Raw genomic sequence first — 27935 nt, 5'->3', positions numbered from 1 at the left:
ATCAGTGATGCATCTTTATTTTTCTCTGACTGTTGCTTAAGGTGCTAGCTTAGATTCAGAGAAAGTATGGACATGGTCATAGAAGTTCCATAACATAGAAGGCTACATTGCTTTTCTAGAGGTCATGCCAAGTCAACACTGGTTTCTCAACAATGCCTGGAGAGACTGTCTTAAGTGAAAGCCCTGTCATCAAACACAAAACAAACCTTTCTGTAAAATGGTTATCACTAGCTTTCAACCTTTGGCAGCCGCGTTGCAGCTAGGGAATGGCAGATACTTGGGCCTGGGCTGAGAATCTAATCCCAGCAAGGCTGTTAGAAACCTTTTCCAGAGCACTTCAGCTTTCTCTCTGAAAGATGCTGCATCAAGACTTTTCAGAAATTCTCTTTTCAGAGTAGAGACTTGTGCCCTGTATAGAAGAGGCGGTCATGGTTTGGATCCTGTAAGAAATACGGGATGAAAAACTATTTCTTTTCTTTTTTCTTTTTTTTTTTTTTTTTTTTTTTAGACAGAGTCTCTGTCACCCAGGAATGGAGTGCAGTGGCGCAATCTCAGCTCACTGCAACCTCTGCCACCCAGGCTCAAGCAATTCTCTTGCCTCAGCCTCCTGAGTAGCTGGGATTACAAGTGCCTGCCACCATGTCTGACTGCTTTTTGCAGTTTTAGTAGAGATGAGGTTTCACTATCTTTGCCAGGCTGGTCTTGAACTCCTGACCTCGTGATTCACCCGACTTGGCCTCCCAAAGTGCTGGGATTACAAGTGTGAGCCATCAAGCCCTGCCAAAAAACTGTATTTCTTAGTGTAGGAATAAAACAATGCTTCGGCTCCCATTGCCTTCCTTATGGGGTCAGTGCTTTTAACCAGAGTAGAGGGTGGGGGTGCAGAGTGAGCTTTGGGGTAGAATGTCAACAGACCTCTTTATTTATGACCATTATTACTGTTGTTGAAGACATAATGAGATCAATAGAGATCACCAGAGAGAGCCTTAACAAACACCTCTGAGATAAGCCTTTGTTTTCAAACACAGCAGGCTTTTGTCAGTGCTTCCTAGAATCGTTTGTCTTCCACTTTTATTATGTTTGCCATATCCAGGGAACACTTGCACTTTATTATATTTAATTGATTTTCAATTGACTCACTTAAAAAAAAATAGAGATAGGGTCTCAATATGTGCCCAGGCTGTTCTTGAACTCCTGGGCTCAGGCAATCCTCCCACTTTGGCCTCCCAAATTGTTAGGATTACAGATGTGAGCCATTGCACCTGACTTGACTCACTTTTTATACTTAGCTAAACCCTAAACAATAATCTGGGAAATCACAGGTTTATTATACTTCTAGAAAGAGCACAGAGCTATTAAAATACATTTTTTATATACCTTTTTAAATCATCTTATGCAGCACCAATAGGCAGGCCATACTTTAGAAGACACTTCTTTGGATGAACAACTATATTACTGGCTGGGCAGGGTGGCTCACGCCTGTAATCCCAGCACTTTGGGAGGCCGAGGTGGGTGGATCACAAGGTTAGGAGTTTGAGACCAGCCTGACCAAAAATGGTGAAACCCTGTCTCTACTTAAAAAAATGCAAAAATTAGCTTGGTGTAGTGGTGTGTTCCTATAATCCCAGCTAATTGGGAGGTTGAGGCAGGAGAATTGCTTGAACCCGGGAGGTGGAGGCTGCAGTGAGTGGAGATCATGCCACTGCACTCTAGCCTGGCGATAGAGAGATTCCATCTCAAAAAAAAAAAAAAAAAAAGAAAAAGAAAAAGAAAAAGACTATTAGGACATTAATGGTTATTTTTCTTTTCCTATACTACTTAACCAAAATTTCTCTCAATTCCTATCTAGTTGAAGAAACTTTTAATCAGGACCTTCCTTTCTATGGTATCCAAAAATACTTTGATATGTACCATCTCACTTGATTCTCACAATTACCAATAAGTAGGCTAGAAAACATTATGTCCCCTCAACTCAGGAGAGATTAAGGCTCAGAATTTACTTACCCAAAGACATGTAGCTAGTCAGTGATAGGTTAGGTCAACTTGTCACAGAGACTGGGCTTCTTTTCCAACTAGAGATAGTATGGCTTCCATTCTCTTTAAGATTGTGATGGTTGATATGGTTTGGCTGTGTCTCCACTCAAATCTCATCTTGAACTGTAGTTCCCATAATCCCCATGTGCTGTGGGAGGGACCCAGTGGGAGGTACCCTCATGCTGTTCTCATGATAGTGAGTGAATTCTCATGAGATCTGATGGTTTTATAATTTTTTTTTTCTCCTTTTGCTTGGTAGTTCTCTTGCCTGCCACCATGTAAGATGTGCCTTTGCTTCTCCTTTGCCATGACTGTGAGGCCTCCCCAGCCATGTGGAACCGTGAGTCCAGTAAACCTCTTTCCTTTATAAGTTACCCAGTCTCTGGTAGGTCTTTTTTTTTTTTTTTTTTTTTTTTTTTTGAGACGGAGTTTCGCTCTTGTTGCCCAGGCTGGAGTGCAATGGCGCGATCTCGGCTCACCGCAACCTCCGCCTCCTGGGTTCAGGCAATTCTCCTGCCTCAGCCTCCTGAGTAGCTGGGATGACAGGCACGCGCCACCATGCCCAGCTAATTTTTTGTATTTTTAGTAGAGACGGGGTTTCACCATGTTGACCAGGATGGTCTCGATCTCTCGACCTCGTGATCCACCCGCCTCGGCCTCCCAAAGTGCTGGGATTACAGGCTTGAGCCACCGCGCCCGGCTTCTGGTAGGTCTTTATTAGCAGCATGATAACAGACTAATACAGTGGTTAAGAACACAGGCTTTAGAGTCAGACGCAACTGGTATTTATTTATTTATTTTGGAGACAAGATCTTGCTCTGTCAGCCAAGCTGGAGTGCAGTGACACGATCATGGCTCACTGTACCCTTGACCTCCTGGGCTCATGCAATCCTCGACCTCAGCCAAGACTACAGGCACATGCCACTGTGCCTAAGTCTCATTATGTTGCCCAGGCTGGTCTTTAACTCCTGAACTTAAGAGATCCTCCTGCCTTGGCCTCCCAAAGTGCTTGGATTACAGATGTGAACCACCGCACTGAGCGCTATGACTAGGTTTTCAACCGTATTCTACTGCTCATGAGGTGTATAAAATGGGGAAAGCTTTTAAAAATTCAATTGTTATCAGTTTCATTATATGTAAAGTGAGAATAATAATATCTGTTGCATAGAGTTGTTAATAGTGGTTGTTGAAAACTCCTACATCAGAGGGCTGTGAGATTATATGAAAGGAAGCACTTATCACAGTGCTCAGTCTAAAGGAAGTGTTAAAGGTGGTATTATTACTTTGATAAGAAATGTCGACTGTTGATCATTTACTACTTAATGCCTTGAAATCATTGAGGACATGATTGAATTTTTAAAATGGAGGTCCATCTTCTTAGATATAAAAATATATCTGTGATAACAGGTATGTTTCACTCAAACACTGACTCTTTCCTCTCTAAATGCAAGAAAAGTTTCTGCTCCTCTCTCCTGCCTCATTTCTGTGATTAACTGTTGCCACCCTCCAAATACCTTCACAGCAGCAAAGATAATTTTACATTTTCATAGGCTTAAAATGCGAAGGCATTAACTAAAGTACACTAGCTCACTTGTCCTTCACAAATGCCCTGTGATGCAGTTATTATTCTCATTTCACAGATTAGGAAAAACCCTCAAAAAGTTGGATGACCTGCCAAGGTCAAATAGCACGCAAATAGAAAAGTTGGGGTGGAAACACAGGCTTTATTCATTCTTTCCCACTACATGAGTCTTTGACAAAGCAGGAAATACATGGTTGAATCTTTCTTTGACTTACATCTCCTCTTCCTGGTACATCAGCTTCTACAAAAGGTTGCCCAGTGCACGTATGAGTAGGGAAGCATCCCATTTTCCATGGACATCAGTGCAGGAAGCAGTTGTTAGCTCTTCATCCTAGACTACCAATGGGCAGTTGTGGTTTCATCCCTTTTATTTAAAACAGGGAAAACAGACAACTGTAATTTAGCATTCGCAAAAAAGGAAAACTGAGTCATTTGTTTTTTGACAATTTCCATTCTAACCTCCCTCTGTGCTGATAGATGGCAAATAGCTCCCAGACCTTTTGGTGATTCATCCACATATTGGCAGCTAGTCTGGGGTTCCATTTCAGTTCCAGGAGCACTAATTTCCTATTTCCTCCTTGTCTCAGAAATCATCACAATAGATTTTAATTACCACTGTGAGCATCCAAAGAAAGGATAAGATCGGGTTGGTTTTGCAAACTGCTAGGCTCTTTCAACCCTGAAGATGGGCCTTTTGGACTGGAGCCTGGAGGTTAAATGCATCACCCAGCCATCTTTATAAAAGGTGAAATAACCACCTTCACAGGGATCTGGAGCACAGATTTCACTCACACTTCCGAGAAAAAGTAAGAAAAAGAAAAAATGGAGAGGAAGGAGTGAAGAGGGGAAACACTAGAAAACTTATAGGCAGACAGAAGGGCAAGCCACTAGCCTTGGGTCCTCTTCACTGGCTCCTTACCTTGGAGCAGGGAAGCTCACAGGTGCAGAGGTGCTAGAAGCAGTGGTCTGCCTTCTGCCTCCTTCCTCTTGCCCCGCAGAGGCTCTTGGCCTGGATTGTCATTTTAGTTGAGCACTTTCACAGCATTGTTTGCCAGCTGCCCCCCACTGTAGAGAACGTTGTCAGATTATTTAATATTAATCTCTCTTGATTAGATTGCAAATTACATTTGAAGTTGTTTTAGTGAAGTCTGTATCCTATTTTCATTCAGATTAAAGGGCAAGATTTGTGAAAACATTCCCAACAGCTTTGGTAAAACAGTTTAATTAATTGGATTTGAAAACATTGGCTGCAAGACTGAATTTCAGCCAGCAATAAATGTCTCCAAGAGGCATATAAGGTTCTTTGGTGTACGAGCACATTTGTTAAAGAAAAACTCCTTTAAATAAAATAGTCTAAGACATGCCGCCAGGCGCGGTGGCTCAAGTCTGTAATCCCAGCACTTTGGGAGGCCGAGGCGGGTGGATCACGAGGTCAAGAGATCGAGACCATCCTGGTCAACATGGTGAAACCCCGTCTCTACTAAAAAAATACAAAAAATTAGCTGGGCATGGTGGCACGTGCCTGTAATCCCAGCTACTCAGGAGGCTGAGGCAGGAGGATTGTCTGAATCCAGGAGGCAGAGGTTGCAGTGAGCCGAGATCGTGCCATTGCACTCCAGCCTGGGTAACAAGAGCGAAACTCCGTCTCAAAAAAAAAAAAAAAAAAAAAAAAGACATGCCTAGTGCAAGCTAACTCCCATGATGGCATAGGTTGTTAAGCCCTTGCATCAGTTTCCTTCAGCTACTGAATAAGAAAAAACAAAGTGCACCCACAGCAATCTTTCTGCAGGTGTCACACCTTCCACGTCAACCTGGAATGGCCACTAAACATACAGATTCCCAGGCTCTATGGCTAAGTTACTCAAGGGGAACCTCTGGGAGTGAGGCCCAGGAATCTGAATGTTTAACAAGGTTTCCAGGTGGCTCTGGTGCATCTCTCATTTGAGAAGCACTCCATAGGAGATCAGAAAGACCAGTAAGTGCTGGGGTTTGCCTTCAGGCTCTCCTGTCAAAGTCCAGTTAATTCTCACAGCTTTAGGATCACTACAAACTAGTCACTGCTGGAGGAAAATTGGAATTGGTTTACACTAAGAAAATATAACACTGACTTCCAATTCATCAACAAACATAACACACCAAAACCAAACATGCAAATCTGGGGGAATTTTCACTTGTTGAATCATATAACAGCTCTGAAATATTTTATGTGATGCTCTCTTTTGACTGCACAGTTATTCTTCTTTTTTAGGGTGAGGGGAGTTTTTTGAAATTGGGTTTTACTCTTGCTGCCCATGCTGGAGTGCAATGGCGCAATCTTGGCTCACTGTAACCTCTGCCTCCCGGGTTCAAGCGATTCTCCTGCTTCGGCCTCCTGAATAGCTGACTACAGGCATGCATCACCACATCCGGCTAATTTTTATTTTTTTATTTTTAGTGGAGATGGGGTTTCTCCATGTTGGTCAGGCTGGTCTTGAACTCCCGACCTCAGGTGATCCACCCACCTCAGCCTCCCAAAGTGCTGGGATTACAGGCATGAGCCACCATGCCCGGCCTATTTATCCATTTTTAACTCAAGGAAAAAGACTTCATAAATACAAAGAATGTTTTATAACAACAAAGACATATTCTTTCTGCAATCTTAGGTTGTTAGTAACAGAATCTTTATATATATATATATATATATATATATATATAATTTTTTTTTTTAATTACAATATAGGTTGGACCTGTCCGGGTTAAGTCAATAATGTGGTGGGCTCAAATGACACAACTCAAGCAAGTGCAGCTGTGGCTTTGCCAGCATGTTATTTACACAGTATCTTTGGACTTACCTGATGCAGTGACTGCCAAGGCTGCTCCAGTGAAGGAAGACATCTCATAAAACTTCATCACAAACCAGTTTACCAATTATGTAAACAGTTTTTGAGGGTTGTCTATGTGCCAGGCAATTATGCTGGGTACTTATTGAGAAGAATTACACATGATATTAAAAGAGTGCCTCTTGGCCAGGCTCGGTGGTCCACACCTGTAATCCCAGCACTTTGGGAGGCCGAAGCAGGCAGATCAGGAGTTCAAGACTGGCCAACATGGTAAAACCTCATCCCTACTAAAAATACAAAAATTAGCTGGGTGTGGTTGCCGACACCTGTAATCCCAGGTACTCGGGAGGCTGAGGCAGGAGAATCGTTTGAACCCAGGCGGCGGAGGTTGCAGTGAGCCGAGATTGCACCATTGCACTCCAGCCTGGGCGACAGGATGAAACCCCATCTTAGAAACAAAAAAGAGTGCCTCTCAACTTGTATCTGTGTGTCAAAACTACCTGTGAAGCTTTTTGAGAATACTGAAGAGCTGTCCTTAGCATACACCCACTGAATTGGAACCTTCAGGAGAAGCATCCAGGCAACTCAATTTATAAAATCTTTCCAGGTGATCTTAATGCAGAACCAAGATGAGAAACCACTTTGTTAAATCCTACAAAGAGCCTTCCCTTCTGAGAATTTTCAGTCTGTAGGAGATATACTGTTGTTTTCCTTTTTTTTTTTTTTTAAGATGGGGTTTCACCACATTGGTCAGGCTGGTCTTGAACTTCCGACCTCAGGTGATCCGCCTGCCTTGGCCTCCAAAGTGCTTGGATTACAGGCGTGAACCACTGTGCCCAGCCGGGAGATATACTGTTGTAAATCCATTTGCAATAAGACATGTAATCAGAACACATTTAAAAGAAAACACATTAGTGATAGATAACATCAAATATGAGATAGAAACAAATGTATAGACAAAATAATAAATACAAACTTCACAGAAGTTAGGGAAAGCAAGGAGACATTTCTGGGCAGATTCTATGGTAGCTGGTTGGTAGGAGAAATAACAGATTCTGCTATTCATTTTTTTGTAATACGAAATTAAAGGCTCAGCAAAAGGTTCCAGTTTAAAAGGCCATGCTTTACTTTTTCAAAATTCTGAAGTAGTTGGAACTCTATACAAATTTGCAAAGCAACTGTGTAGAATATATATACTTTCTATTAAAAATATACAACTTTTAAAATTTAGGTTAGAGCTACAAATGACTAAGTCCTACATAAGACTGCATATGTTGTCCAGGAAAAATAAAAGACTAAACTAATATGCTGTGAACATACATATGAACATGCATCACATCCATGTTTAAATGAATTCCAGACAGTCATATATCAAATGAAAAGAAATCAAAGGTTTGCAGTCTGGCTAATGAGAGGTTCTCTGAAGGGCATTCTGTGGAATGCATTTCTCTTGGCAAGTTGCTGTGGTGGACTCAATTCAATTCTAAGCAGATTTCTTTAATCCTTACTTCTAAGTGGGTCACCACCATCTGATTTTAAGTATTATTGCAAGAGACATATGCACAATGATTATTGCAACCACCCTTCCCTGGAAAGTTGCTTTTCCTTTGATAATGCTTGGAAGACCCAATTCACACAAGTAGAAAAGTCTCAGGTAGGACCAGCACTGTCGCAAGAGAGGGAACAAACCGAGTACAGCTGGTGGCTTTCAGATGACAAACGTGCCAAAAATTCCATTGAGTTTTTTTTTTAACAGGCTGCTTAGGAAAAATGCTTAACTAGCTTACTACATTCTGTATATTGGTTCAGGAAGATTCTTTTGGGTAATCTGAGGACATGGTCTCGAGAATGTTCAGAGTTGGGAGGATAAACATACTGTTTGAAAATCAGAAAGTCAAAAGCAGTTAATTGTGTGGTTACGCCTCATCAGAGACCATTATCAAGAGGAGGGCCAGGTAGACTGTTTCAAGATGGCTGCTGGGTGCTACTCGTCAAATTGTGACCCTATGTGTACACCAGCATTTTCCTAAGTTCTCTAATTGTTTGTAGTTGGCCAGTGATTCTCTTTGGGTTTTTATGTTTACTCCTTTCCAAGTTTTTTGCCTCTACATTCTTTCTCTTGTTTAATTGTATTGGCTGACATTTCAAATACCATGTTAAATAGTGAATTGCAGGAGCAGTGGTCATTCTTGTCACATTTCTCTCTATCAGGAGGCTGCCAGTGTTGTTTGCCCATTAAGGATGCTGCAGACTTTTTAGGCTGCGACGCATTCCATGCTCAGATAAAATTACATTTATAGATTTTATATTACGGGACCATCCATGCATTTCTGAAATAAACTGCAGAGTTTACAAATGTAAGTGGTATGAGACCAGCTAGGCCTAAGGAAGCGAAAATACCAATTTCTCAAGTAAATAACCTAAAAAAGGGCAGATCTTATTTCATTTGCTTTTGAGATTTCTAGACTGAAAATTTACCACAGGAAACATGCCGTATGCATCCCTGTATCTATAAATATTCATTGCCCAATTGTGCCCCGTATAAAACATTTTCCAATGCCTTAGGTCTTTTTAAATGGGTCTTCAAGTCATAAAGCCAGATTACCTGGAAGAGATCTGCAAGCCCTCAGACACTGTCTTTCACAGACGTCCCTAGCACCCCAAGTAGGAAGACTTCTGGCCGTCGGCAGACCCCTAGAGCTTCATGCCATTGCCCATTTCCATCAGTCTGCTCTCTCTCTGCCCATTTGCAGTAAATCACCTTCCCAATTAGTGATTGCCACAGTAGGACATCAGCATCTTTTCTTGTTTATTGGGCTTCAGAATCTGGGAAATGTCTACAGGCTGAGGATCATACAGAGGAGGAAAAGCCAGAGAAACTCAAAGGCAGAATTGGTGACTCACCTGAGTATGCAGGTTGGGAGTGTTGGGGAGTAGAAAAGGGCAACTCAGCAGGAAGGAAGGAATGGCAGCAAGGAGTGAGGCTCCCACTGAGCTCTGCCAGTAAGGGGACAGTTTACCGGGTAATTCCATAATATTCTCTGGCTCGATGGACTTATGTTAAAAGACATGTGAAGGGGTTTTTTTAAAATTGTAAATCAACAGCATATATAATTATAATGTCTAATTGTATATGTTTATGAGTGCAAAGTGATGCTGTAATTTATGAATACAATGTGGAATAAAGAAAGCTAATTAACATATCCATTACCTCATGTGAAGGTATTTTAAAGTACATAAATACTAGCACCGATTATTTAATAGTAAGATAGTGAAGAGCCTTGACTTTGTAATTGGACAACTTTATGTGTGAGTCCTGGCTCTGTCAATTACTGGTTGTGTGATCTTGGCTAACGGTCTTAATGAAGCCTTAGTTTTCTCTTTTGTAAAGCAGGGATAATGCTCCAACCTGTTTCTTAAGCTTGCACAGATGAAACGAGAGAATGCAGGTAGAGTACACAGCACCACAGAAGCTCAGTAAATGCTAGCCACCATGATTTTCTCTTTAGGGTTCTACAGCTAATAGGATTTTTTTTATATTTCATATTGTGAGGACTGAAAACAAGACCTAAGGGCAAAGAGGGCAGCTATTCATATCCCTCTGGTTCATCTTGTTTTTTTTTGAAGACAGAGTCTTGCTCTGTCACCCAGGCTGGAGTGCAGTGGCATGATCTCAGCTCACTGCAACCTCCGCCTCCTAGGTTCAAGCGATTCTCCTTCCTCAGTTGCGCGAGTAGCTGGGATTATAGGCACCCACCATGGCACGCAGCTAATGTTTGTCTTTTTAGTAGAGATGGCGTTTCACCATCTTGGCCAGGCTGGTCTTGAACTTCTCACCTTGTGATCCACCAGCCTTGGCCTCCCAAAGTGCTGGGATTACAGGCATGAGCCACACACCCAGTCATCCCTCTAGTTCTTAATGCCATTTATAACTCTGATACAACATCCCATAACATGTATTTCATCTCACAGCCAAGGGAAGTATGGCTCAGAGTGTTGAGAACCAAGCATATGGCTCACAGACTCAAATAAAGTCTAAGAGGCTATGATTTCAGAGGAGCCATGAGTCCCTGAAATAGGCTGCAAACATTATATATATGTACAGAACGATAGCTATGACATGGTCATACAAAGCAACATTTAGTAACCAGTGACTATAATATGCATAAGCATATACTAATGTGGATAGTTAGGCTATTTTGGCCCATCTTATATTCTATTTTAGACACGTTAGTGAAAACCCAGCTGTGGGAATTCCTGTACGTAAAATAGACACTTACTGAAATAGTAAGTGGAATATTTATCTCACAGTATGACTCATTCATCAAATCCAAGGATCAGCAAACTTTTTTCTTTACTTTTTTTTGAGACAGAGTTTCACTCTTGTTGTCCAGTTTTAGTTTTATTTACAACTTTACAAAAACAGGTGGCAGGCCTGATTTGGCCCATGGGCCATAGTTGGCTGACCCCTGCTCTAAACCATATATCATACTCCAAATAACATGACTTACTGAACTATTCAGAAGCAAACTAAAGTAAATCTGGTCTCTGTACTGTTTTAACGATTTTTGCATTCTCCACAAATGAAGATACTTAGCTATATATGTAATCTTATGTGTGTTATATGTATATATGTACATATGTTATATGTTATATGTATATATTAATATGTCATAAATATTGGACAATTTTTAAATGTTTTATATAACTGTGAAAAAGCTTACAGCTATTGTATTTATTTTTGTGTCCATATTTTTGGTTGTCGACAGTTTTATATGGTGTCCTTTTTATATTAAAAAAATACAGTTAGGAGGCTGAGGCAGGAGAATTGCCTGAACCCAGGAGGCAGAGGTTGCAGTGAGCTGAGATCGCGCCATTGCACTCCAGCCTGGGTAACAAGAGCGAGACTCCATCGCAAAAAAAAAAAAAAAAAAAAAAATACAGTTAAGCTGGTCTTTAAATTGTGAGGTCCTAAGAAGTCCTATTATTTGGAATATGGTTTAGTAGTTTTAAAACAACAATAGTTCATCTTTCTTCTGATGTTTCTGTTTTGTTGTATGTACACTTTGATTTTTGAATCTTCAATTCAGTTCTGAATTTCTTTCACCATTACATAAAATACTCAAGTTGTCAGCACGGAATTTGACTGGAAATTTATAATTTACTTATGTCAAAGCCCAAGTCCTGAAACACAAACTACCAACATATTCTGAGATTTTAACTAAACCACACGATTCAGAAAGTGCCTTCAGTAAATATTCTTTGTGCAATCCAGTTGATGATCACTAGTAAAAACTGGTAAAAATGAAAATTCTGGTATAAAAATAAATAAATATAGATGTTAGCCTTCGGCTACTATAGAAAATAGTAAAAATGAACCTGCTAATTGTCATTTGGAAAATAAAAGCTTATATTTAACAGAGGATGACAAATGTTAAAAACAAAACAAAACAAAACAAAAAAAACAACTGTCAACTCTTTTTACCACCCTAAAATTTATATTGGAGATATTTGTTTTTAACTACGGTAGTCAGAAACACTGTTTCTCTGCTTAAGTACTTGGTTCCACGCTAGGAAGTGAAGTTGTTTCTTGCTGATTCCGTCAAGCAGCTTGACAACTGTATTTTACTTAAGATAGATTCAAATAGACCAGTTTATGGGAGCAGAAAATCAATAGAACTTTAAAATTTTTAAATTAGTATTTATTATTTATAAATTCCAAAACACAAAATTAATGATGTGCATATGACTCAGGAGGAGCTGTCAATGAAGAGTCAAACTCTGCAAAATATTTGAAGAGATTTATTCTGAGCTAAATATGAGTGACCATGGTGGCTGACACAGCCCTCCAGAGGTCCTTGGAACATGTGCTTAAGGTAGTTGGGGCGCAGCTTGGTTTTATACATTTTAGGGACACATAAGGCATCAATCAAATACATTTAAGAAATACATTGGTTTGGTCTAGAAAGGCGGGATGACTTAAAGCAGGGGGCTTCCAGGCTGCAGGTGACTTTAAACATTTCTGATTGACAATTTGTTGAGTTTATCTAAAGACCTGGGATCATAGAAGGGAAATGTTCAGGTTAAGATAAAAGATTGTGGAGACCAAGGTTCTTTTGAAGTCTCATAGTGGCTGCCCTTAGAGACAATAGATGACAAACGTTTCCTATTTAGATCTTTAGGAGGTGCTAGACTTTCAGTTAATCTTTTTAGGACTGGAAGGGCCTGGAAGAAAAAGATCTAGCTATGTTAATAGAGATTCTTTACAGATGCAAATTTTCCCCCCACAAAAGACAGCTTTGCAGGACCATTTCAAGATATGGCAAATAAACATGTTTAGGGGTAAAAATATTTTTATTTTCTACCTTGTCTCTTAATGTTATGCCAGAGTCAGAATGGAAAGTAATATATATCATGATATATAGGGTTAAATAAAACCCATCTGATGAGAATTTATGCTTTGTAGGGTATGACTCCCCAGACCCCTTAGATAGGAATTTGGGCAAGATAAAAAAATCAGAGCTTAGTCCTCACAGCTCAAGAGGCTTATAAAATGCCATACATGTTTGGGCTGTAATGTTCTCAGTACTCTGAAAACAGTTCAAGAATTTGGAGCTGAGCAAGGTCTAAATTTTTACTGATTTTTTTTTTTTTTTTTTTTTTTGTGGTGGAGTTTCACTCTTGTTGCCCAGGCTGAAGTGCAATGGTGCAATCTTGGCTCACTGCAACCTCTGCCTCCCAAGTTCAAACAATTCTCCTGCCTCAGCCTCCCGAATAGCTGGGATTACAGGCATGTGCCACCACACCTGGCTAATTTTGTGTTTTTAGTAGAGATGAGGTTTCTCCATGTTGGTCAGGCTGGTCTCGAACTCCCGACCTCAGGTGATTTGCCCACATCAGCCTCCCAAATTGTTGGGATTACAGGCATGAGCCACTGTGCCCTGCCTGAATTTTTTTTCAAGACACCTTGATCCAAGGCTAAAAACCTTGTGTCTTCTGGAAAAAGAATGAATGTCAATTAATTTTTTACAAACCAAACTTGAAGGATATTTAATTAATAACCAGTGTGACTGAGTTCATAGGTGCACAATCTTGTAAATCAATAAACAGCTCACTAAAATTTGCTGAGTGAGAGATGGAAGCAAAGTGCTTAGAACAGTATCTGACTTAATGAATGCTCAATACAGGCAGCTATGTTATTAAAATCAGCATTTCTTGCAGTGTACATTATGTCATAGGATAACAGAAAAATCACAGGCTGAGAAGCCGGACTGGCCTAGGTTGACATCCTGACCAATCCAAATGACTTAACCTTCCCTGGCTGGTTTCACCATGGGCAAAATGGAAATATTCTGGATTCTTTGGAATAACACTTGCAAACTTCTCTTAATTTTCATTGTCCCTATTTCTGCCATTACTTTCATTAGGAGGTCTTGTAAGAAGTCGTTTACATACAGACAAACTTACAGGTCTAGTCTTTACCTTTGACTTTTGAGTATAGAACTCAAGGTGGCTAGCTTCACAGTTGGGTTTCAGAGGAAGCAGATTAGGAATTTTTCCCAGACATTTGACATTTCAGGGAGGAATAATGTTTTGAGCTCTTGATCTTCGAATAAGCATAATGCGAAAGTGAGCAAGCAAGCAAGCAAGAGAGACAAAAGGAGAGAAAGAAAACAATTGTCAGTTTATGTATCAAAACCAAATTTGTATGACAAAGAAAGCCTGACTGACTGGACAGATGAAATCACTTTCAAATGATAGGTTATATAATTTTTTTTTTTTTTTTTTTTTTTTTTTGAGACGGAGTTTCGCTCTTGTTACCCAGCAGGCTGGAGTGCAATGGCACGATCTCGGCCCACCGCAACCTCCGCCTCCTGGGTTCAGGCAATTCTCCTGCCTCAGCCTCCTGAGTAGCTGGGATTACAGGCACGCACCACCATGCCCAGCTAATTTTTTGTATTTTTAGTAGAGACGGGGTTTCACCATGTTGACCAGGATGGTCTTGATCTCTTGACCTCGTGATCCACCCGCCTCGGCCTCCCAAAGTGCTGGGATTACAGGCTTGAGCCACCGCGCCCGGCCTGCTGCGTAAATTTTACACTTCTCATTATTAGTATTGTTTTGTAACAGTTGATGTTCATTTATATTGACCTTTTCTACGGGTCTTCATCCTTTTCTTCATTTCTCTATTTCCATCTGGGATTATTTTCCTTCTATCTAATGACCTCCCATCAGAATTTCAATTAATGTAAGGCTTCTGGTAATTAATTCTCCTTTTTATCTGAAAACATCTATATTTCACCTTAATTTCTGAAGGATATTTTTACTCTAGATAAAATTTGGGGTTGATAGACTTCATCCCCCACCCCCAGCACTCTAGAGAGGTCTCCTAGGTAATGGGGTTCAAATGCTTCCTTGCTGACATTCATAACAATGACATAACAGAAATACTGCAATTGCTTAATTCCATGATTTTAGATTTTCGGCACCTAGAAACATCTCTTTCACTTTAAATTCAAAGGCATAGACTTAGGCTCAGAGCTTGAAATGATTGTACATCTATCCCAATTTCCTACCTAATAATAATCCTGGTAGATGGTACTTAGTTTTTGACTTAACACTTCCCAGTTTTGAGGGAATTCACCAAATCACAAGATAATGTATCTAAAAACAGTCCGAATCATAAATGGCTTCCTTCTAGAGTACTAAGATGAACCTGCCAACCTTTACCTCCTTCTGTCCAAAGGAGCAAGGAAGCTGGGAATCCTTGTTTTCACTTAGGCTGTTTGACCCCAGGTTCCCACTTGAAGCATCCGTTTCTCTACCCCTCCCAACTCCACATTCACAGGGGGTCACTAGTCCCTGTCAATTGTGTTTCTAAAAATAAACTGGAATTGAGGTCATCATCCCCACAGAGGATGGCTTAATATAGGGCCTATTTCTCACCTGGATTGCTGACCATTTTCATAATTGTAAGTAGAAGCTAAGTGATCTCCTTAAAGCTCTATTCTATATGCTTACGTCTTCAACAGCTCACCATCACAGCACTGTTTTCTGAACTGTTCTTCTGGGACAGAGGGTGGAGGGGTGGACTTGTTAATTCTGTCATCTGCTGTGTTGTTCTGTCATTAACAAAATTTAACCTACAAAACTCACTGCAACCCAGAACAACTTAAGCAAGTTTAGACACAAAAGTTTTAATTAGGCCGGGCGCGGTGGCTCAAGCCTGTAATCCCAGCACTTTGGGAGGCCGAGGCGGGTGGATCACGAGGTCGAGAGATCGAGACCAACCTGGTCAACAGGGTGAAACCCCGTCTCTACTAAAAATACCAAAAATTAGCTGGGCATGGTGGCGCGTGCCTGTAATCCCAGCTATTCAGGAGGCTGAGGCAGGAGAATTGCCTGAACCCAGGAGGCGGAGGTTGCGGTGAGCCGAGATCGCGCCATTGCACTCCAGCCTGGGTAACAAGAGCGAAACTCCGTCTCAAAAAAAAAAAAAAAAAAAAAAAAAAAGTTTTAATTAAATGAATAAACTTTTATATATACACACTAAAAATGACATTGAAGTGGGGATGTGATAACCCTAACCTTCAATATCCTTGCAACTAGAATGAAAAACATACAGTCTAAAAGTATATGATTTATAGCAGCTTCTGGCCTAAAAATGAAGATGAAGGAATTTAGAAATGATACAGAATTAATTAATTTATTTATTTATTTATTTATTTATTTTTATTTTTATTTATTTTTGAGACGGAGTTTCGCTCTTGTTACCCAGGGTGGAGTGCAATGGCGCGATCTCGGCTCACCGCAATCTCTGCCTCCTGGGCTCAGGCAATTCACCTGTCTCAGCCTCCTGAGTAGCTGGGATTATAGGCACGCGCCACCATGCCCAGCTAGTTTTTTTTGTATTTTTAGTAGAGACGGGGTTTCACCATGTTGACCAGGTTGGTCTCGAACTCTCGACCTTGTGATCCACCCGCCTCGGCCTCCCAAAGTGCTGGGATTCCAGGCTTGAGCCACCGCGCCCGGCCGAAATGATACAGAATTTATAATAAAGACACCTGAGTTGAAGTCTTATTACCCTTTCTTGTTAGGTATAAAACCTACAGTAAGTTATGTGACCTCTTTGAAGTCCATTTCCTTGTCTGAAAAAGCAGTTGTGAATACCTGCTATATTAGTCAGGGTTTTCCAGAGGGACAGAACTAATAGGATACATATATATACACACAAAGGGAAGTTCATTAAGTATTAACTTACACAATCACAAGGTCCCACAATAGGCCATCTGCAAGCTGAGGAGCAAGGAGAGCCAATCCGAGTCCCAAAACTGAACAACTTGGAGTCTGATGTTCAAGGGCAGGAAGCATCCAGCACAGGAGAAAGATGTAGGCTGGGAGGCTAGGACGGTCTCTCTTTTTCACATTTTTCTGCCTGCTTTATATTGGCTGGCAGCCGATTAGATGGTGCCCACCAGATTAAGGGTGGATCTGCCTTTCGCAGCCCACTGACTCAAATGTTAATCTCTTTTGGCAACACCCTCACAGACACACACAGTATCAGTACTTTGTATCCTTCAATCCCATCAAGTTGACACTCAGTATTAACCATCACAAGTTCACCCCTTGTCAACTCGAACCCATACACATCTCCTGAGATCATATAGAACCTTCAAGTAAAGACAATAAAAATATCATAATTACACTTAACATAATACAACTGTCCTTCATACAACCAGAAACCCACCAACCCCCAACCCAAATACTATTACATAAAGTTAGCACTACTAAATGCTGATATGAAGTCAATAAGTCTTATGCCACATGATAAAGGAAAAGGCAATAAAATATATTTTCTTAGTATAAGTATATACAAGCACAAACATGTTTTTAGCAAAAGAAGGAGGAAATACTCATGACAGTTACAGTCCCCGTTCTGCAGCTGGCCGCCTGGTCGTAGCTGGTATTGATGACCTGTCTACCTATTCTCTATTCCCTTTGCCTGCAGCAAGCTCCTCAGCAGGTTGTGGTTTTGTTCCCTGCCGGAGAGACCCAAATCTCATTCCTGAAGGGTCTGGGCCATTTATAGTCCTGCCTGGACTGTTGTAGTTTCCCATTGACCTTAATCACAGGGCATGGTAATACTAAGGGACATCGTAATAAATCTCTTGTGTTCCATGCATACTCTTCCTTACCTCTGTTGTGCAGTAGTGACTGATTTCATGTTGATAGTCTGAGTCAAGCACTCCAGCCAATACCGTAACTCCCTTAGCCTGTTGACTTAAAGGTAGGAGGAGCCCAAAGTGTCCAGGTGACAATCTTAACTTCCAGTTTATGAATGGTTGTTGTCTCCTGGTGGCAGCATTTCTGCCTCTGGAACTAAGACCTCTAGGACAGCAGAACATAATGTCGTGGGAACAGGAAGCAATGATTTTGCTAGTGAGTTGCTAGGAGTGATGGTGAGTGGTGCCACTTCCACTTCCACCCCTTGATTCCTGGACCCATGAAATTTGGCTATGGGAGAAACAGTACCATATATTGGATGCTGATTGAGAACATACATGGCCTTCTGGAGAACTGTAAAGTATTATCACCTAGTTGGTGTTGTCATTGTGACTTCAAAAGGCCATTCCACCATTCTGTTAATCCATCTGCTTCAGGATAATGGAGAATATGGTAGGATCAGTGAATTCCATGAACGTGAGCCCACTGCTGCTCTTCTTTAGCTGTAAAGTGAGTGCCTTGGTCAGAGGCAATGCTGTGTGGAATACCATGATGGCAGATAAGGCATTCCATGAGTCCATGGATAGCTGTATTGGCAGAAGCACTGCCTACATGATAGGCAAACCCATATCCAGAATTAAATGTCTATTCCAGTGAGGACAAACCTCTGCTTTTTCCATGATGAAAGAGGTCCAGTATAATCAACCTGCCACCAGGTAGCTGGCTGATCACCCCAAAAAATTGTGCAATATTGAGGGCTCAGTGTTGGTCTCTGCTGCTGGGAAATTGGGCAGACAGCAGTGGCTGTAGACAGGTCAGCCTTGGTGAGTGGAAGTCCATGTTGCTGAGCCCATGCATATCCTCCATCCCCGCCACCATGGCCACTTTGTTCATAGGCCCATTGGGTGATGACAGGGGTGGCTAGGGAAAGAGGCTGAGTGGTGTCCACAGAATGGGTCATCCTATCCACTTTATTATTAAAATCCTCCTCTGAGGCCGGGCGCGGTGGCTCAAGCCTGTAATCCCAGCACTTTGGGAGGCCGAGGCGGGTGGATCACGAGGTCGAGAGATCGAGACCATCCTGGCCAACATGGTGAAACCCCGTCTCTACTAAAAATACAAAAAAACTAGCTGGGCGTGGTGGCGCGTGCCTGTAATCCCAGCTACTCAGGAGGCTGAGGCAGGAGAATTGCCTGAGCCCAGGAGGCGGAGGTTGCGGTGAGCCGAGATCGCGCCATTGCACTCCAGCCTGGGTAACAAGAGCGAAACTCCGTCTCGAAAAAAAAAAAAAAAAAAAAAAAAATCCTCCTCTGCTGAGGTCACCATTGGTGAGCACTCACATGGGATACAAATATCTTCACAGATTTTGGCCACTCAGAGAGGTCTATTCACATACCTCTTCCCCAAATCTCTTTATCACCAGTATTCCAATCATGATTCTTCCAAGTCCCTGACCATCCAGCCAAACCATTGGCTACAGCCCGTGAATCAGTATATAATTGCACATTTGGACATTTCTCCTTCTACACGAAGTGCACAAAGAGGTGCACTGCTGAAAGTTCTTCCCACTGGGAAGATTTCCCTTCCCTGCTGTCCTTCAAGGATGTCCTAGAAAGGGGCTGTAGTGCTGCAGCTGTCCACTTTTGGTTGGTGCCTGCATATTGTGCAGAACCATCTGTGAACCAGGCCCTACACTGCTCTTCCTCTGTCAAATGATCATAGGGAACTCCTCACGTGGTCATTGATGCAGGCTAGGTGAGACAAGGCAGGGTAGCAGGAGTGAAGACTATGGGCGTTTGAGCCACTTCCTCATGTAACTTACTTATGCCTTCAGGACCTGCTCTGGCCTGGTCACATGTATACTACTTCCATTTGATGATGGAGTGCTGCCGTGCACAGCTCACTTTATGGCTAGATGGGTCAGAAAGCACCCAGTTCATGATAGGCAGTTCAGGTCACATGGTGACTTAAACGTTCAGTTTCCATCAAAGCCCAGTAATAGGCCAAAAGCTGTCTCTCAAAAAGAGAGTAGTCATCTGCAGAAGATGGCAGGACCTTGCTCCAAAATCTTAGCGGCCTCTGCTGTGATTCACCTATGGGGCCTGCCAAAGGCTCCAGACAGCATCCCTATCTGCCACTGACACCTCAAGCACCACTGGATCTGCTGGGTCTCACGGCCCAAATGGAAGAGCAGCCTGCACAGCAGCCTGGACCTGCTGCAGAGCCTTCTTCTGCTCTGGACCCCACTCAAAAGTGGCAGCCTTTTGGGTCACTTGATAAATGGGCTGGAGTAACACACCCAAATAAGGAATGTGTTGTCTCCAAAATCCCAACAGGCCCACTAGGCATTGTGCCTCTTTCTTGGTTATAGAAGGGGCCAAATGCAACAACTTAACCTTCACCTTAGAAGAAATATTTCTTCTTCTTTTTTTTTAGATGGAGTCTTGCTCTGTCACTCAGTCTGGAGTACAGCAGCGTGATTTTGGCTCACTGCAACGTCCACCTCCTGGGTTCAAGTGATTCTCTTGCCTCAGCCTCCTGAGTAACTGGGACTAATTTTTTATATTTTTAGTAGAGACAGGGTTTCACCATGCTGGCCAGGCTGGTCTCGAACTCCTGACCTCATGATCCACCAGCCTCGGCCTCCCAAAGTGCTGGGATTACAGGTGTGAACCACCATGCCTGGCTAGAAGGAATATCTCAACAGGCCCCACACCACTGAACCCCTAGAAATTTTAACTGAGGTAGAAGGTCCCTGAATTTTAGTCAGATTTATTTTCCATTCTCTTGCACACGAATTTACCAATAAGTCCAGTGTGTTTGCTACTTCTTGCTCACTGGATCCAGTCAGCATAATGTCATCAATGTAATGGACCAGTGTGATATCTTGTGGAAGCAAAAAGCGATCAAGATCTCTCTGAATAAGGTTATGACACAAAGCTTGAGAGTTAATATACCCCTGAGGTAGGGCAGTAAAGGTATATTGCTGGCCTTGCCAGCTAAAGGCAAATTGCTTCTGGTGGGTCTTATGGACAGGAATGGAGAAAAAGGCATTTGCCAAGTCCATAGCTGCATACTAGGTACCAGGAGATGTGTTAATTTGCTCAAGCATTGAAACCACATCTTGTACAGCCCCTGCAACTGAAGTCACCACTTGGTTAAGCTTACGACAATCCACTGTCATTCTCCAAGATCCATCTGTCTTCTGCACAGGCCAAATGGGAGAGTTGAGCAGGATGTGGTGGGAATCACCTCCCCTGCATCTTTCAAGTCCTTGATGGTGGCACCAATCTTCGCAGTCCCTCTAGGGATGTGATATTGTTTTCAATTTATGATTTTTCTAGGTAGAGGCAGCTTTAATGGCTTCAATTTGGCCTTTCCCACCGTAATAGCCTTTACCCTACCAGTCAGGGAGCCAATGTGGGGGTTCTGCCAGCTGCTAAGTATGTCTATGGCAATTATGCATTCCAGCACTAACCACAGGATGAGTCTGGGGACCCACTGGACCCACTGGAAGTTGGACTTGAGCTAAAACTCCATTAATTATCTGATCTCCATAAGCCCCTACTTTAACCGGAGGACCACAGTGATGTTTTGGGTCCCCTGGAATCAACTTCGGCTCAGAGCCAGTGTCCCCAAAATGTCTGATCATTTCCCTTTCCCCCGTGTAGTTGCCCTGGTAAAAGGCTGGAGATCTCTTTGGGGAAGAATGGGGAAAAGATTCACTGCATAAATTCTCAGTGGGTCAATTAGTGGGTCCTTTCTCAAGGGGACCTGGCCTCCCCTTCATTCATGGAGTTCTGGATCTGTAAACTGGCTCAAGTCTGGAAATTGATTGAGGGGCCATGATTCTTTGCTTTTATAATTCAAATTAGTCTTTTGTCCCTTCAACCTAGAAATTTTCTGCTTGAATAAATTAAGTAGGAATGCAGTAGGCTTCCTATCCATTTCACTTCTGGGAACACCATGATTAATTAGCCAATGCCAGAGCTCTACACGAGTCAGGCTATTCTGATTGCCGCTTTGCCTCTGCTATCATTATGGTAGCTACACTCACCTTGCCTTTGATGGTTGAGTGTCACCATCAAAGGCACCTGCCACCTTGGTCCCTGCCACCTCAAGATTCAATTATTCCTAGTGTATTTAAATTTTTTAGTTGAGTGTCTGCAGTTTCCATCATTAGATCTGACATACAGAGAAGAGCAATTACAGGGCTCTTCAAAGATGTATGTGCTGCTCTTACAGATCTATTCCACAACTCAGTGTCCCTAGTTTCATCAGGGTCCTCCCACACATTCCCATTCAAAGTTTCAGGGTCCCATATTTTTCCAATCAATGCCCTCACTTTAACAGTAGACACCTGGTGAGACTGTGCATGTGTTTGTTGCACAGTCTCACCAGCCACTCACATAATAATAGCTTGAAATAGTTTTTCTGCTGGGCGCGGTGGCTCAAGCCTGTAATCCCAGCACTTTGGGAGGCTGAGGCGGGTGGATCACGAGGTCAAGAGATCAAGACCATCCTGGTCAACATGGTGAAACCCTGTCTCTACTAAAAATACAAAACATTAGCTGGGCATGGTGGCACGTGCCTGTAATCTGAGCTGCTCAGGAGGCTGAGGCAGGAGAATTGCCTGAATCCAGGAGGCGGAGGTTGTGGTGAGCCGAGATTGCACCATTGCACTCCAGCCTGGGTAACAAGAGCGAAACTCCGTTTCAAAACAAAACAAAACAAAACAAAACAAAACAAAACACAACAACAAAAAAATAGTTTTTCCACAATGTCAACTCTTTCTCTATAGGAGATAAGACTCATTCAGGGCAATCTTAGCAGATCTGTGGCTCAGTATCTGCTTCTGAAGCCAGAAGCCAGAATCCCTGAGTTCATAATTTTCTTTCATCACTTTGTCCACTGAACTTAGCTTCATTATGTTCCTTGGTTCTCTGGATATGGTCAAAGGTACTATGTATAGTCACTAAACTCCTTGCCTCTCACGAATGGAGAATCAGGAGTGTCAAATGCATTTATTTTGCATAACTCTCTAAACAGTTCACACCAAGGACTCTCAGTGTTCTCCATACTATTAAAAATAGAATCCTTAGCATTTTTGGATCTAATCATATTAAGCAGCCAATTCCAAAAACCCCAAAACCAACGAAAGAACTCCACCCTTAATATTCTGTTCCTCTAGAACCACTCCCAGTACCAACATCTGTATTAGGGTTCTCTAGCGGGGCACAGCTAATAGGATATCTATCTATCTATCTATCTATCTATCTATCTATCTATCTATCTATGTGAACTATTAGGATATGGAAAGTTTATTAAGTATTAACTTACGCAAGCACAAGAACCCACAATAGGCCATCTGCAGGCTGAGGAGCAAGGAGAGCCAGTCCAAGTCCCAAAACTGAACAACTTGGAGTCTGATGTTTGAGGGCAGGAAGCATCCAGCACAGGCTAAAGATGTAGGCTGGGAGGCGAGGCCAGTCTCTCTTTTTCACATTTTTCTGTCTGCTTTATATTCACTGGCAGCTGATTAGATGGTGCCCACCAGATTAAGGGTGGATCTGCCTTTCCCAGCCCACTGACTCAAATGTTAATCTCTTTTGGCAACACCCTCACAGACACAACCAGGTTCAATACTTTCATATCCTTCAATCTAACCAAGTTTACAGTATTAACCATCACACCTGCCTAAGTAAAGATTAAATGAGATGATCACCACAATGCTTATTTTGTTGTTGTTTTTTTTAAAAAGTGGCTTGGATGCAGTGGCTCACGTCTGTAATCCCAGCACTGGGAGGCAGAGGCAGGCAGATCACTTGAGGTCAGGAGTTTAAGACCAGCCTGGCCAATGTGGTGAAACCCTGTCTCTACTAAATATACAAAAATTAACTAGGTGTGGTGGCAGGCACCTATAATCCCAGCTACTCGGGAGGCCGAGGCAGGAGAATCACTTGAATCCACGAGGAGGAGGTTGCAGTGAGCTGGGATCACACCACTGCACTCCAGCCTGGGTGACAGGGAAACTCTGTATCCAAAAAAAAAAAAAAAAAAAAAAGTGAATGGGGCTGGGCGTGGTGACTCACACCTGTAATCCTACAACTTCAGGAGGCCGAGACAGGCCGACCACTTGAAGTGAGGAGTTTAAGACCAGCCTGGCTAAAATAGTGAAACCTTGTCTCTACTAAAAATACAAAAATCAGTGGGTGTGGTGACATGCACCTGTAATCCCAGCTACTCAGGGGGCTGATGCAAGAGAATTGCTTGAATCAGGAAGGCAGAGGTTGCAGTGAGCCAAGGATCGTGCTACTGCACTCCTGCCTGGATGACACAGTGAGACATCATCTCAAAAACAAAAAACAAAAACAAACAAAAAAAAGTGAATGAAGAAAAAAATGTTTCAATATAACATTGTTCATAGTGGTAAAAAAACTGAAAGCAACCTAAATGCCCATCAACAGTGTGATTAATAATATACTGCAATATAAATACCCAGTGAAATAGTTTATAGTTTTTTTAAAAAAGAAAAAATTATAGTTAAAATTGTATATATATATATATATATATATATATATATTTTGCCAAGGAATGATTAACATAAAAATCAAGATAGTAGTTACATCTGCTTCAAGAAGAGTCAGGCATGTGATCAGGAAGGGGCATCCTGGTGGTTCCTTAATGTCCTGTTAAGGGTGTTGGGGGCAAGTGGGAATTCATTTTATAGTCATTCTTTAAATGATATGTGTATATGTACATACTTCTGCATTTATGACCCAGTTTTAAAACAAAAAAATATTTAAAACACTCATTCAATCTTAATTGTGCGAGTTATTTATCTGTACTTGCAGATGGAGAATACGTAGACCTTGGTTCACCATCCTAATCTCCTGTGTTGAACCACAACACTTTCTGATTTTTTTTTGGCAACTTCTAGATGAACTCTTACAACTTTGATGAAAATAATTGGATACAGAAAATTTTTTCTTTTGCTAGGTAATCTCAAAAAGCAAATTTCTGGTATAAAATGAAATGACCTATAGGGAATTTGGCAGACGGCAACGATTGTTATGTCAGGTCTGTGTCTGCAATTGTAAATAAGATCTTGCCATTCTTACAGTCAGGCTGTGTTATAGTCATCCTAATTTTTAAATTTCAGTGCTGTATTCAATTATCAATGAGCAATGCCTCATTGATAATGGTCACTGTTCATTTCGTTTCCAATTCAACACTATAAAAGGAAGACTTACAATATCCTGTAATGAATAGGCAGGACTGTATCCAGACACCTGAGACACGTTTTCATGTGATGTACAGCTTTTTGTTAGTTGTAAGCTGAAGATGAACTCAAATAAAACTTATAACCCAGAAGCACAGCCAATTGGTCATTTAATGTATTTTCCAAACCGCATGCTATTTTATGTATGCAGAGTAGATTGGTTGAGTGTGAGGACACAAAAAAATGTACTATGATATAGTTATTATAAGAAGTGTTGCCGGGCGCGGTGGCTCAAGCCTGTAATCCCAGCACTTTGGGAGGCCGAGGCGGGTGGATCACGAGGTCAAGAGATCGAGATCATCCTGGTCAACATGGTGAAACCCCGTCTCTACTAAAAATACAAAAAATTAGCTGGGCATGGTGGCGTGTGCCTGTAATCCCAGCTACTCAGGAGGCTGAGGCAGGAGAATTGCCTGAACCCAGGAGGCGGAGGTTGCGGTGAGCCGAGATTGCGCCATTGCACTCCAGCCTGGGTAACAAGAACGAGACTCCATCTCAAAAAAAAAAAGTGTTAATATTTAAAAATGTGTTACAACCAAGACCAAAAAGGGGAGAAACATAATTCGGTATTTTCTTTTTTTTTTTTTTTTTTTTTTTGAGACGGAGTTTCGCTCTTGTTACCCAGGCTGGAGTGCAATGGCGCGATCTCGGCTCACCGCAACCTCCGCCTCCTAGGCTCAGGCAATTCTCCTGCCTCAGCCTCCTGAGTAGCTGGGATTACAGGCACGTGCCACCATGCCCAGCTAATTTTTTTGTATTTTTAGTAGAGACGGGGTTTCACCATGTTGACCAGGATGGTCTCGATCTCTCGACCTTGTGATCCACCCGCCTCGGCCTCCCAAAGTGCTGGGATTACAGGCTTGAGCCACCGCGCCCGGCATAATTCGGTATTTTCTATAAATTTCATAAATGTCTGTGTTTAAACATTCCTGGTATGTATAACTGTACATTTTTAAACTTTCTCTGGTAAATTCAGTAAGTATTCAATAATTGCTCATTATCAAAAGGTTGTGAATTTGTCTCTCTCCCTGCCAGCCAGATGACAGGAGCCTAAGATTCCAATGGTATGCTCAGGACTGACACGTCAAGGATTCAGCTGCGTGGTCCAGGCTGGGGAGGATGTCAGGGACTGGTGTGGTCAGGACCGATGCAGCTATGACTGGGGATTTATTTGGCATATTTGGACTAGGTGTGATGAGACAGCAGCTGGCACTGTCAATAGGTTGAGGGAGGGAGGAAGAATGAACAAATTATGTATTTAGGATTATGGGAGTCCGTTTTCTATGAAGGAGGAAGTTACAAAGATGGAAGGGAAGACTAAATTTAACCCCAAAGGATGGAAGGTGTCAATGTGAACTCACAGTTCTTGTATGTAAATACATATAGAAGTAGGTGAATATTCTTACATGTGTGTAGACACACGTTTTTCTTTGAGCTGTTAACCAACAGGACAGTGAGCCTTTCTCAGGTCTTCATTTCCATATACCATTCCCCATTTAAAGAAACCAGGGCTCCTTGGAAAAATGGCTAATTCTAGATCTGGAGTAGGGAGTAGGAAAAAGTTTAAGATGAGCTTATAAAAAAAAAAAAAAAAAAAAAAAAAAAAAAAAGAGCCGAAAAAGTAATGAGGCATCTCAAAGGAACACAGAAGCCAGCTGTGTTCCTTTGAGATGAGAGACTCCCGAAAACCAAATCTGGGAAAATTTCAGCATGAAAATGAATGACAGTAATACATTGTAACCTACTGAATAAAGTGGGCATTCATGAGTCTACGTTGATTTAAATAAATGAATGAATAGAGAAAGAAGAGCTCTTCCTTATAGTAGTAGGATGCCAATCAAAGCAGAAGTCATAGATGCACCAGTTGACAACCAAAATAGCAATTGATTCAGTCAGGTATTGTCAACAGACTCAAACTAGCTGGTGAAAATTTGATGAGAAACAGGACACTTACAATCTTTAAGAATCTCCTCACAAAGTACTTCCTAATTTTAATTTTACAATGGAGAAACATAGTAGATACTATCTGAACCAACTGATCAAAATTAATACCACCAGGAATAGGACAAATTGACATTGTGTGCATTTTGGCATGACACATTGAGAATACAGCATTGTTTGTGGTATTGGACAAAAATATCTACCCTAAATCTTACGGGAAACATAGATATACCCCAACTGAGGAATATTTTACAAACTGGCTAATACTCCTCAAAAGTCAAAGACAAGACGGAAAAGCTGTTCTGGACTGAGTGAAACAAGAGATAGGACAACTAAATGCACCATGTGGTCATGGATTGGGATGATACAACACAGGAACATTACTGAATCAGTTACTGCAATCAGAATCAGCAAATTGAATGTGGTCTATGGATTAGATCTCATTATGATGCCAATGTCAGTCTCCTAAATTTGATGGTTGTACAATGGTTATGCAGCAATGCCGTTATCTTAAGGGAACACACACTAACAGAGATAGAGGTAATGGTGCAAGAAATACTTTGGCCGGGATAACATTGAATCTATAAATAAATGTGAAGTAAATGAACGACGGAGGCTTCTAATTCGTGTACATTATAGAGAGCATTTAAGAGCTCCTTAAATGCTTCCTGACAGGGTCTAACGTTTTCTCCATTAAGATCTTGTACGTCTTTTGTTAGATTTATTATTATTTATTTATTTATTTATTTAGACAGAGTTTCGCTCTTGTTACCCAGGCTGGAGTGCAATGGTGCGATCTTGGCTCACCACAACCTCCATCTCCTGGGTTCAAGCAATTCTCCTACCTCAGCCTCCCGAGTAGCTGGGATTACAGGCATGCACCACCATGCCCAGCTAATTTTTGTATTTTTAGTAGAAACGGGGTTTCACCATGTTGATCAGGATGGTCTTAATCTCTTGACCTCGTGATCCACCTGCCTCGGCCTTCCAAAGTGCTGGGATTATAGGCGTGAGGCACCATGCACAGCCTAGATTTATTCTTAAGTACAGTATT

At 41.7% G+C, this 27935-nt stretch overlaps 1 long non-coding RNA gene across 1 annotated transcript in view; it reads left to right on the top strand.

The window, feature by feature from the left end:
• The window catches only part of LOC141580344 (uncharacterized), a 61928-nt gene that overhangs the window by 26698 nt on the left and 7295 nt on the right, over window positions 1-27935 (top strand). The window contains exon 2 of the long non-coding RNA XR_012512582.1: window positions 2294-2374. This is a non-coding gene — a long non-coding RNA (uncharacterized LOC141580344). The remainder of the gene's footprint in view (window positions 1-2293; window positions 2375-27935) is intronic.

The sequence above is a fragment of the Saimiri boliviensis genome, chromosome 11, assembly GCF_048565385.1.
Source record: "Saimiri boliviensis isolate mSaiBol1 chromosome 11, mSaiBol1.pri, whole genome shotgun sequence".
Lineage (NCBI taxonomy): Eukaryota > Metazoa > Chordata > Mammalia > Primates > Cebidae > Saimiri > Saimiri boliviensis.
Note: the sequence above shows the minus strand (reverse complement) of the source record. Positions and strands in the feature narration are given on the sequence as shown.